Source organism: Cibotium barometz, chromosome 55 (assembly GCF_041138505.1).
Source record: "Cibotium barometz isolate CiBa-2024 chromosome 55, ASM4113850v1, whole genome shotgun sequence".
Taxonomy (NCBI): domain Eukaryota; kingdom Viridiplantae; phylum Streptophyta; class Polypodiopsida; order Cyatheales; family Cibotiaceae; genus Cibotium; species Cibotium barometz.
The window spans coordinates 2640001-2651062 of NC_141100.1; positions in this window are offsets into that span (position 1 = coordinate 2640001).

The window sequence follows — 11062 nt, forward strand, 5'->3', positions numbered from 1 at the left end:
CCACCTGAAAAAATGAAAGAAAACTTAATGTTCTGGGTTATCCGGCCCATTCAAAATCTTACCAAAAATCCAGTCGTTAACCTTTATGGGCTTATTTGTCAATGGAATCCACATGCGAGAAAGGAAATCCCACACCTTATTTGCCGGGACATGAAATGAAAAGATGCGGGCATGTTTCCAAGCATGTAGTACAAAACACACAATTACCAGAAGCAATCCACCGCTTTCACACAACTGGTCCCCCAATGGTAGGCCTCCAACTAGCATGCACCATAGGAACACCTTCCCTTGATATAGAATCTTAGACCACCATCCCTATAAGATTACTTCCTTCCACACCAAGCCCTACTTTTCCTGATGTTCCATACCCTATTAGCCTTCTCAGTGATCCAGCGCTTATCTTCCATCATCATATGGTACACTTGATTTGTTGTATGCTGGACAATGTCCTGAGGATTTCTAAATGCCCAATCTAACCAAGTTTGTTGATCCTCCAACTGAGGAATATCACCAAACAGTGTAAGGCCTGCCCTCACCTTCTCCCATAATTGTACATATCCACGTGGAACCCGAAAATATTAACGGATTTTTTGAAAAGACAATACACGGCCTCTACGTGGTAACAAAGCATCCATAATCCTCACTAGTCCCAATCAAGCCATTCTATTGAATTTTGGCCACTCAACAAGTTTGTCAGGCCCCTCTAGAAGTCATGAAGTAGCCAACACCTCACCTATCATAGAATTCAACTGCAACAACCGCTAATCTGAAGGCTTCCTTTTAGTGTGTGCCAATACCTCCTTCCATGAGATCATCAAATGAGAATGTAGAGGTGAAGTCACCACTCAAACCTGTTGGGAATTATTCACTACATCCCACCATGTACCATCAATCTTGGTATTACCATGCACAAGTGCAACCTCCTCTATGAAGGCCTTAGCCATTACTACCCATGGCTCTTGAGATACACACATATCTTGCAATAAAGGCTATCTTGCAACCATATGTAATCTGATATCTAATAGTGATGCCCCTCCACTCCTCTTCGGAGTAGTACAACATGTTGTACTACTCCTCTTCGGAGTAGTACAACATGTTCCCTAGAAATCCATGTTTGCTCTGCCTTATTTCTTGCTCTTTTCTATAGAATAAATCTAATGGGATGTTGTATCTGATGCAAAGCTTTCCCCATCCATGGCAATAAAGGCAAGAAAAAAGATATTATGCTAATCATAATGGATTGTGCCACTTTGAGCCGAACATGCATAGGCCAATCCTGAGATTTCCAATAGATAAACTTATCATTTATCCTTGCCATTTATCCTTGCAGAAATCCATGCCAACAAAGCCTAGGAATCAACATCAACTCCAATTGAATAACCCAAGTGGCGTGTGATGTATCCCCTTGGTATGACCTACTGATTCCATCCCAAACCAAGCAAATCGCTCTCGGTACATCTTATCAGAGCAAATTTCTACATATTAATGTATAACCCTGAAGCAAGACCAAGAATATCCCAAACAGCCATAGCCTTCTGAACATTATCTCGTTAAGCCTTAAAGAACATGAAAGAATCGTCTGCCAATGTATGGGCGACCATCTTCTCTCCACTTGGAAGCGTAAGCCCTACAATTTCACCATCCTCCACTAGCTTATCTAGTCGAGATAAGATTGGATGTGTAACAATTGCAAACAAGAGAGGGCTAAGTGGGAATCCATGCTTGACTGATCTCGTCAAATGAATGGGCTCATTCACCTCACCATTAATCATAAGCCTAGCCACTGCATGTTGGCTAATAGTATAAATCAAAGAAGACATGCGAGGGCCAAATCCCATAACCTGCATAAGCTGCAAAAGAAAAGACCAACTAACATGATCATAAGCCTTTTCAACATCTAGTTGAATCATAACCACCTCTTTCCTTGAAGTGCCCTTGCATAATCAATTCCAATTTGTACATTTAGTATATTATGCAAAATATTCTAATCTTTAATAAATCCATATTGCCTTGGATGAATCAAAGTAGGAAGAAATCATTACAACCTATTGGCCAAGACCTTTGCAAATATCTTATACATGGCCCCCATCAATGTGAATGGTCTCCATTGAGGTAGATTAACTGGGGATGGAAATTTAGGCAATAAACATACAAGCCCAATCTTCTAACTCATAGGCATGATACCTGTATTCCACACCTCCTGAAAAATAGAAGCGAGAGGGACCTTTAACTCATCAACATTCTTCGTGAAAAGCTCATTGGGGAGCCCATCCCAACATGGACTTTTCCCTTTAGGAAAATGCTTTAACACATCTTCCACCTCATTCGCAAAAAATCTCTTTCCAATTCATTTGTAGAAATGTTTGATACCTGGTGATAAATCAAGTGAAACAAAGACTCTCTAGCAGCAATGACATCAGGAGATATGACCTCCTGTGGACCCAACAAACGGCAATAAAAGTCTGTACACATATCTAGAACAAGTAGGATTAGTAATCAATACTCCTTGCTTATCTTGCATTTTGACAATATTCTCACGTGCATGCTTTTGCTACAAACGAGTAAAGAACTTATGTGACACACAATTAGAATCCATTAGGGCATCCATTCGATCCATAAGCCTATTATCTCACATATTGATTCTCGTGCAATGCTGCAACCTGATGGGAAAACCAATCAATAGCTCTCTCAATGTCAGGGCAAGAACCTTCCTCTTGACCACCTGGTTAAAATCGACCAACAACAATTCTAGGTTCTACAACGTCTCCCTAAAATATGATATATTATGAATCCCATACTGGCAAGCAAGATTTTGAGTATTAAACATACAACATTCCCAAGCTAACACCCCAACAGAGATTACATGGCCTTGAAAGTTTTGTGACGCCTGCAACATAAAATGATGGAAAACTGTATGCTCCAAGAAATTCAAGTTAACCTTAAGAGGAGCCTTTCCCAGTAATGGCCTATAAGCATCCACATAATGGCTATGCATCTTCAATACCAAAGGGAAGAAATGATCTAACAAAATATGATTATATTCCACCTACATGGACAATATCTCTAGTAGAAACAAATCATGCTGTGAAATATACATTCAGTCCAAATGAGCTCTTGTACCCACATACTATTGAGAGGCATATGCAAATACTCTCTCATGCGGGTGTAGCCACCATGACCACATATCTTGTTTTAAAACTTGATAGGCAAACACATTCCAGCTAAGCATCTCCGGCCCATCCATAATAGAGTGAGGTGTAAAAGCATGCTTCAGAAATTCACATACATTAGGCTATGTAGCACAACCAGACATGGTGCACAAAGACACTCTGCTTGCTAGATTGTGCTATATAGTACAGGTACTGTGCTATATAGTACAGGTACATAGCACAACCAGACATGGTAAAAGAATGAGAGGGACACTGTGTTGTGCTATATAGAACAGATATTGTGCTATATAGCACAACCAGACATGGTGCACAAAGACACTCTGCTTGTTAGATATGTGTACATGTTGCACTCATATGTGTGCAGGTATGCCAGCATATACCATATACCTATTAGGCAATATAGCACATGTCTTTGCTATATTAGCTCTTTGCTTTGTTGAGACAATGCAAATGTTTAAGAAATGACAACCTACACACATTTGATTGCAAAATTCAACTTTTCTGAGACTTTGCTCTAATGACAACCTCCACAAATCAGATTTAAGAAATGACCTACATACAAATCAGATTTAACAAATCAGGTTTAAGAAATGAGAACCTGCATACATATTTGATTGCACATGAAACTCTCTCAACAATGTTTTTGACTCGTGAAGTTGAGGGGATAAATAATACATCTTAGAGACAGCATCCACAAGGGGCATGTCAAGCTTGATTGACCTAACTAGGTGAGAATATGTGTGGCTCACACCCTTGTCATTGAGCAGTTGTAGTGATGAGGATTCTCCATTTGCTGCTTATAATAAAGACCTATGACAACATATGTGCCTCTAGCGCACTTGTTTTTCCAAGTGTCCTTAAGAACCTTCTCTGTCTTCCACCTTGCTTTTACACATTTCAGTACATAGAAATACATAGAAATCTACTCCTTCTATGTTATTAGCCTCTGCGTTGATTGCATAGTTATCTCCCTCGACAAGAAGTTGGCCGAGCATATCCAATGATTTCTCAAACATGGGTCTCTCATCTTCAAACTCAGCCACCCTATCTAGTTTATTGATTGGTTCTGCATATCTTCCATGTCCAACCCTTTTGTTATAGGCTTGAGAAAAATATGTGACCATTCTTGGGACATACGACTTGTGAGAGCATGATCTCCAATGACCAGCTATACATGCATATTGCAGAAACAAGCCAAATTTCTTGTTTTCGACTGTGTCGGGTCTAGTTTGCAAAACCCACACATAGAATGTAGGAATTGTGTCCCCTTGAGTGTTGCACATCCCCATGCATTAGACCTATCCACATCATCTGCACTTACTAACCAAAACTTTCAGTGAATCTGAGGACCATTGCTAGTACTGCAGGCATACGAGCTACCTGCACCATGAGACATAGTTTCCGTTAAGAAAGCTACAACATCAGCAGCATTTTGAAGAACTACACCACCAGACTTGAGTTGTTCGTGTGTTAATGTCCTCTTCACTATTGCACCAGCACCATCATGTTCTCCCTTGCCAATGGCCTGAAGCAAAAAAATTCCAAGTCATCTCCACACTTGTCAGTTTGTAAAAGCAACCAACAAAATATAATGGTTGGGCAGCTTTAAACTGTGAAGCCGCACCATCAGACCACCAATGCTTTCGAAATTTCAAACCTTGGTCTTTAAGCAACTGATTATGAAGTTGGAAGAAATGTTGTACAAAGAGAGTATCATGCTTCTTATCATCAGAGATATAGAAATGCATCTCCTTGATTATGCTTTGGTCATTGCTTATACTATGCCTATATGTAATGTGAACAAGGATTGTGCATTGATCTGAGTGCCAATGCATGGACTATATTTCATTTTGCTGTTTGAATGAGTAGTTCTCAGCAAATTGCATTACAGATACTATGACATCTGTAGGGAAATTCTTGAGACACTCCATGTAGTACTGATCAGCTTTCCATATGTAGGATTTTTTTAAATTATTTTTATTTTTTTATTTTTTTATTTTTTTATTTTAAAAAAATGCAAAAAACATGAAAATTGGTATGCGGAAATTGTAAATTTTTTAACAATTAAAGATTACAAAAAAATAAAAAAATAAAAATACTAACCTTATCGCCTGGGAATCTGCTGTATAGCTGGCACCTTCGCTCTTTCTGCTGTGGCCTTATCACCTCCGTTCTTTCTGCTGCGGCCTTATCCGGCACCTCTCCTCCTTCGCTGACACCTCACCTTCGCCTTCCTCACCTTCTTCGCTACAGCCACCTTCTCCTCTTTGCTGTGGCCCCTCACCTTCTGCCGCCGCAGCCGCCTTCGCCACCTCTGCTGCCGCCCTTGCCTCCTTTGCTAAGAACTAAGCTACTCTCAAATTAATCTAAGCTACTCTATGTTCTAAACAATGAGCTACTTACCTGCACTAATCACTAATCTATTCTCTTTACTTAACTAATTAATCTATCTTTAACTTAACTACACTAATTAATCACTAATTAACAAAAAGCACAGAAATTTAAAACTAACTAAAATCTTCTTAAACTAATGTCTATTCTTTCACTAATCTATGCTACACTAACTTTACACTAATCTTATTCTTCTCTTAATACAAAACAGCAAATAAAAAGCACTTTAAAACTATTTTTTCTAACTCTAATCTATGAACAAAACATGAACACAACAATGAAAGCAACCATGGAAAGCATAAATATGAATGAAAGCATTGCAATAAACAAAAAACATTAGCGAGAGTAGATCTCAACCGCACAAGTAAGTTCTAGTCTACTTTTTCTCTTCTAATCACTAGCTCCGAGATTCCACACTCGTGCTAACCCTAAACCTAAAAACCAAAAGAATTAGTGGTAGTAATGCAAGCTTCTCAACCGGTTTTGAGTCTTCTCCCCGGCAGCGGTGCCAATGGAGAGACGGAAGACTCTTTACACTTGTAGCAAGAGTAGCATGATCCGTGTGTAGCTCAATCCAACGGAAGACTCTTTACACTTGTAGCAAAGAGTAGCATGATCCGTGTGTAGCTCAATCCAAAAGGGATTTGCATCCCTTTTGGAGCTAGGGATTCAACCCGTACTGGTGCACGGAAGCTTATCCACGAATGGAGAAAAGTAAAGATAACCCAGAACGTAATCCTACCCATGGAGAAGATGGCAAGGGAAGAAGTGCATCTTCACTAACATATGGTATGGGCACAATAGGAAGGCTAAAGAGGCACCTATGGTTTTGAAACCGTTTTAAAGACTCACTCACATTGAGCCAAAACTGACATGTAGATTCATGGGGAAGAAGAACCTGCAAAATGGGAGGGGTTAGCAAACGAAGGGTGTCCTCGCGCCATGTTTGAGCTCTTTCCTCTTCCGGGAGTCTTTGTTGGTTGGGTCCACATTGCGGCATCATAATTGCCCAGAGATTATGTTGTTGAGGTGTGACCCCCATGATCTGCTGCATCATACCAGTGCCATAGCGACGGAAGTATGTGCGACACTGCCAACATATATAGGAAGCATTCCCCAATACCGTATGAGCACAGTCGCGGTAGTGTGGAAACAGATGATGTTGCTAGTACTATAACTCCATAAATTATCTTCCACACCAATCCTCACCCACTAGGGCATAAAAATATCGGGAGTGCATCTGAAAAGGTGCAATGCTGTAGCCCCCTTGATGGTCAGGGTGAGTGCTATCTAGGTCCAAAGATGGACTGCATGTGTCCAGCCAAGTCTCCATCTTGGTTATTCTACACAACACATAAGGAAGTGTTCAGATTTTTTTCTAATTTAATGCAAGTTGAACGAAGAATGCTAGTATGTACAGGCATGACGGAAATAGAGCTAATAGATTCGATAGATGAATTGCCAAAAAGTAGCTTTTGTAGCATGATAGCTCTTTCAAAAATGAGTTTTCTTTTGGATGTAACATTATGCAAATTGTTTTTGGGGTGTTGACGTATGGCACAGGTTCCTTTTCGTTGGACTCTTTTTGGTACCCATTTCAGAGCACGTGCAAGAGATTGAAGTTTAGTCAGAGGTGAGATTTTAGCGATAGGCATAGGAAATGCATTGGGACAAATAGGAGGAGGTGTGAATGGAGATGTTTGAACACTTCTGAGCTTTGGCAACCATATGGCAGCTGTGTTCTTGCCATCCCATTGGGCTTTCAAAATTTTCTTGGGTCTTCAGAGTGCCCAACTCTAACACCTATGCCTGTAGACTTATGGTTGGTAATGTAATTTGATTAGGAAAAGAGTAGAATACCGACGACATTCCAAATAGCTGGAGTTGTAGGAAGAATGCTCTTTCCTTGATAGTCAGGGAGTCTACTTGTGTAGGAGCCTGATTGATAGTTGTCGGCTTTGTAAGACAAACTTTGACATTGCTTGTGTTTTGAGGAATAGACTCTGAACTTGATTCGGTTGCAATATCCTCCTTCTGATGTGTTGCCTCTAAGATAGAAGTGAGTAAAGGTACCCACTTGCCTTTTTCTTCCCATTTCAGTTTCGAGTATCCCTTCCTATTTGAGACCTTCTGATGATGTCCGATTAACCCGTCAGCTTGTGTTTCCACCTGGACTCTTTCAGGCTTGGTAAGGCATGGTTTCCAGTATTGATTGGGTTTCTGTAAGTGAGGTGGTATTGTCTGCTTTTGTTCTTGAGTAGATTCAGGAACATAATTATATTTTGTTGTAGTAGTCCGTGCATTCTTTTTTGGTAGCCACAAGGTAGTAGCACCCTCGTAGTAGCCTTGTGCTTGCAGAACCTTCTTTGGGATCCACCATTGTTGAGTGGTCTTGTTGGAGGTGGAACTGTTGGTTTTGGTGAACCTCCTCTTTAGCTTTGTATTCCTTGGATGTTCCTTGGCAGCATTGGGTCTTGCCTTGCGAGCTGCTTTAGGTAACCAGATTTGAATTCTAAGTGCTTCCCCCCTTCCGTAGCCTTGTGCATATAAGAGAGATGGCACATGCCATCCTTGAGTATTGTCATTGTCATTATTCACCCAAATCATTGGATCTTTTGAGGATGTCTCTATCACAGTAGGGATGGTTTCCACCTTTTGAAAATATGGGAGTGCCGAAGCACTTGATCCTGTAAGGTAAGTAGAATTTACCAACAAGGTGTATTGTCGTGAGTTCCAGTCCATACCGTATCTGGTGGTTCTAATCCATGATCTGCCTAGAACAACATCCACCACTACTTGGCTCTTGTTAGCAACATAAAAAGTCACGTGCATAGATTGATCCTGAATGGACATATTAATACAGCACTTGCCTAGGGCTGGGGTTTCATCACCAGAGAAACTCTGGAAGTTCAATGATGCATTGGTGAGCAATGGTTGGCCTAATGATGTCCACGCTTCATAAGACAAAACATTGGTGTCGGCTCTCAAATCTATAAGTGCAGACGCTGCAAAGATTGCTCTTTGAGTAGGGATCCTTACATCAATATGAAAGGGATCTACAATGTCTTCATCATCATTCAAGTGGATGGCCATGATAGCTGCCTTGCGGCGCTCTCGTGCTAGTGCTACTCTAGCCTTAGCTTCTTCTTTTTCTTGACTTTGTAACAAAGCTTGAGCTTTTTTACGTGTCTGACTAGCATGTATGCGTATCAGCATATCATCTCATAGCGCTTCAAGAAGCTATGCTACCATTGATGAAGTTAGTCATTGGCTCTCCATCTAGGGTTTCCAACCTTACTGCAGCACTCGCACTAAGCTTGTTGATCACAAATGGACCAACTAGATCATCTCTCCTGAAGTGACCTTTCTTCACATGCGTATCATGCCAACGCTTTTGGTGTTGTTTTTCAGCATACATGCCAATGACTGCCAATAGCCTATCTTCATCTAGCCTCTCCAATTCATCGATCCGTGTAGAGAATTCATGATCCATCAACTCAAGTTGTTTTGCAACTCGAAGTGTAGGTACAATAAATTCTATCGGAAGGATAGCATCCAATCCAAAAACTAGATTGAAAGGTGTCGTGCCTATGGACGTTTTGTAAGCAATTCGGTAAGCCCATAGAACTGAGTGAAGTTTCTGTTCCCAATCTGTTCTATGTCGCTCAACAACCTTTGTAAGCGTAGTGCAAAGAGTCTTGTTTGTGCTCTTAGCTTGACCATTTGCTTGTGGGTGATAAGGCGCTGACCTCTTATGGATGACCATAAAATCTTCCAAAAGAAAGGTAATGACTTCATTGATAAAATGCACACCTTGGTCACTCACAATCTCAATAGGTAAACCGTAGCGTGTAAACACATGTTCGTATAAAAACTTTGCAGTGGTCCTAGCATCGTTTTTTACTGTGGCTTTTGCTTCTACCCACTTCGTAAGATAATCTGTGGCTACAATGATATACTCAGCATGTGTATGGCATGCTGGTGGTTTAATTGGTCCCACAAAATCAATTTCCCATTTTGCAAAAGCTCTAATCCCCATAATTGGTCTCAATGGCATGTCCTCATACTTGGTAGGAGGTTTGGCTCTTTGACATTGATCACATCGTTTGACATACTCTGTTGCATCATGAAAAAGCGTAGGCCACCATAGTCCTGACCATAGTATAAGTTTGGCAGTTGTTTCTCCATAGAAATGTCCACCCCCAACTCTTGAATGTGCATGAGTCAATACGCTAAGGTAGTCACTCTCACAAACACAAGTCTGTAGGTTTCCATCTTTGCCCCTTTTGTACAGCTGGCCTGGTGCTTCTCCTGAAGTTACCCTGGAAAGATGATCAACCCGCTGATGCATTTTTCCCTTCTTTACCACTACTTCAAATTCAAATTCAAGTAGAATAACAAACCAGCGTACAATCCTTCCGGTTGCACATGGCTTGTTCACAAGGTAAAGCAAAGCTTGATGATCTACGAAGAATGTAAATTTGTTGGCCAAAGTAATGCCAAAACTTCTTCACAGCATAGATCATAGCTAAGCCTTCTCTTTTCGTGGTGGTGTAATTCTTTTCAGCACTATTCAACTGGTGGCTAGCATATGAGACTGGAAAGTCCATTTTGTTCTCACGTGTTGAGTTAAAATATAGCTAATTGCAAAAGCCGAAGCATCTATATGTACGTGGAATAAATTATCCCAATCCGAGGACCTGAGAATAGGTGCCGTCTCACTAATGTTGAGATTCAAACTCGATGTCAGTGTGAGCCAGCTATGCTATGTGCTGGCAGATTAGGTAGGAACATGTGTGAGACATAAATGACCGCGTGTCCAGCTGGTCATAGTGTGTGGACATTAGCTAGGGTTAGTAGAGTGTGGACACAACTCATTGTGTGTTGTGTGGATTATGGATTAGTGCATTATGCTTTGTGTGAGAGTGGACATGGCTTCCCTCTATGGTTAGGGTTTGCAATATACATTAGGGTTTACTCCTGTGTGTGTGTCTCCTCCCCCTCTACCGTTCTTTCAACATGGTATCAGAGCCTTGTGCTGTTTATTAGGGTTTATGAGTGAGTGAGTGAAGAGGGAGAAGAAGCTGTGAAAAGAAGCTGTGAAGCTGGCCATTGGAGCTGTGAAGCTTGGAGCACACCAAATACTATCAGATCTGAGAGCTTGGCCTACCGGGTAAGGTCTTCTAAACATCCTTGAGCGGATTGCAGGTAATACAGGCAAAAACAAAGCAAAACAAAGCAAAGAAAAATTCTGGTTTTTGAAGCTTTCCATTAAAGCTTGGGAACATTGATGTATGGTGGAAATACGTGTGATTCTGGCAAAAGACATATGTATTTGACAAAGAGGGATGTATTGGCAACCCATGTGCAAGCCTTGAACAAATTTTGGAGCAATTTGAATGCATTTCAAAGTGTGAAAAACTCTGGTTTTTGAGCTCTCACAAAACAGAGAAAAGGAAGCCAAAAATTGATGAAATTGGAGCATGTATTTGGTAAAAATC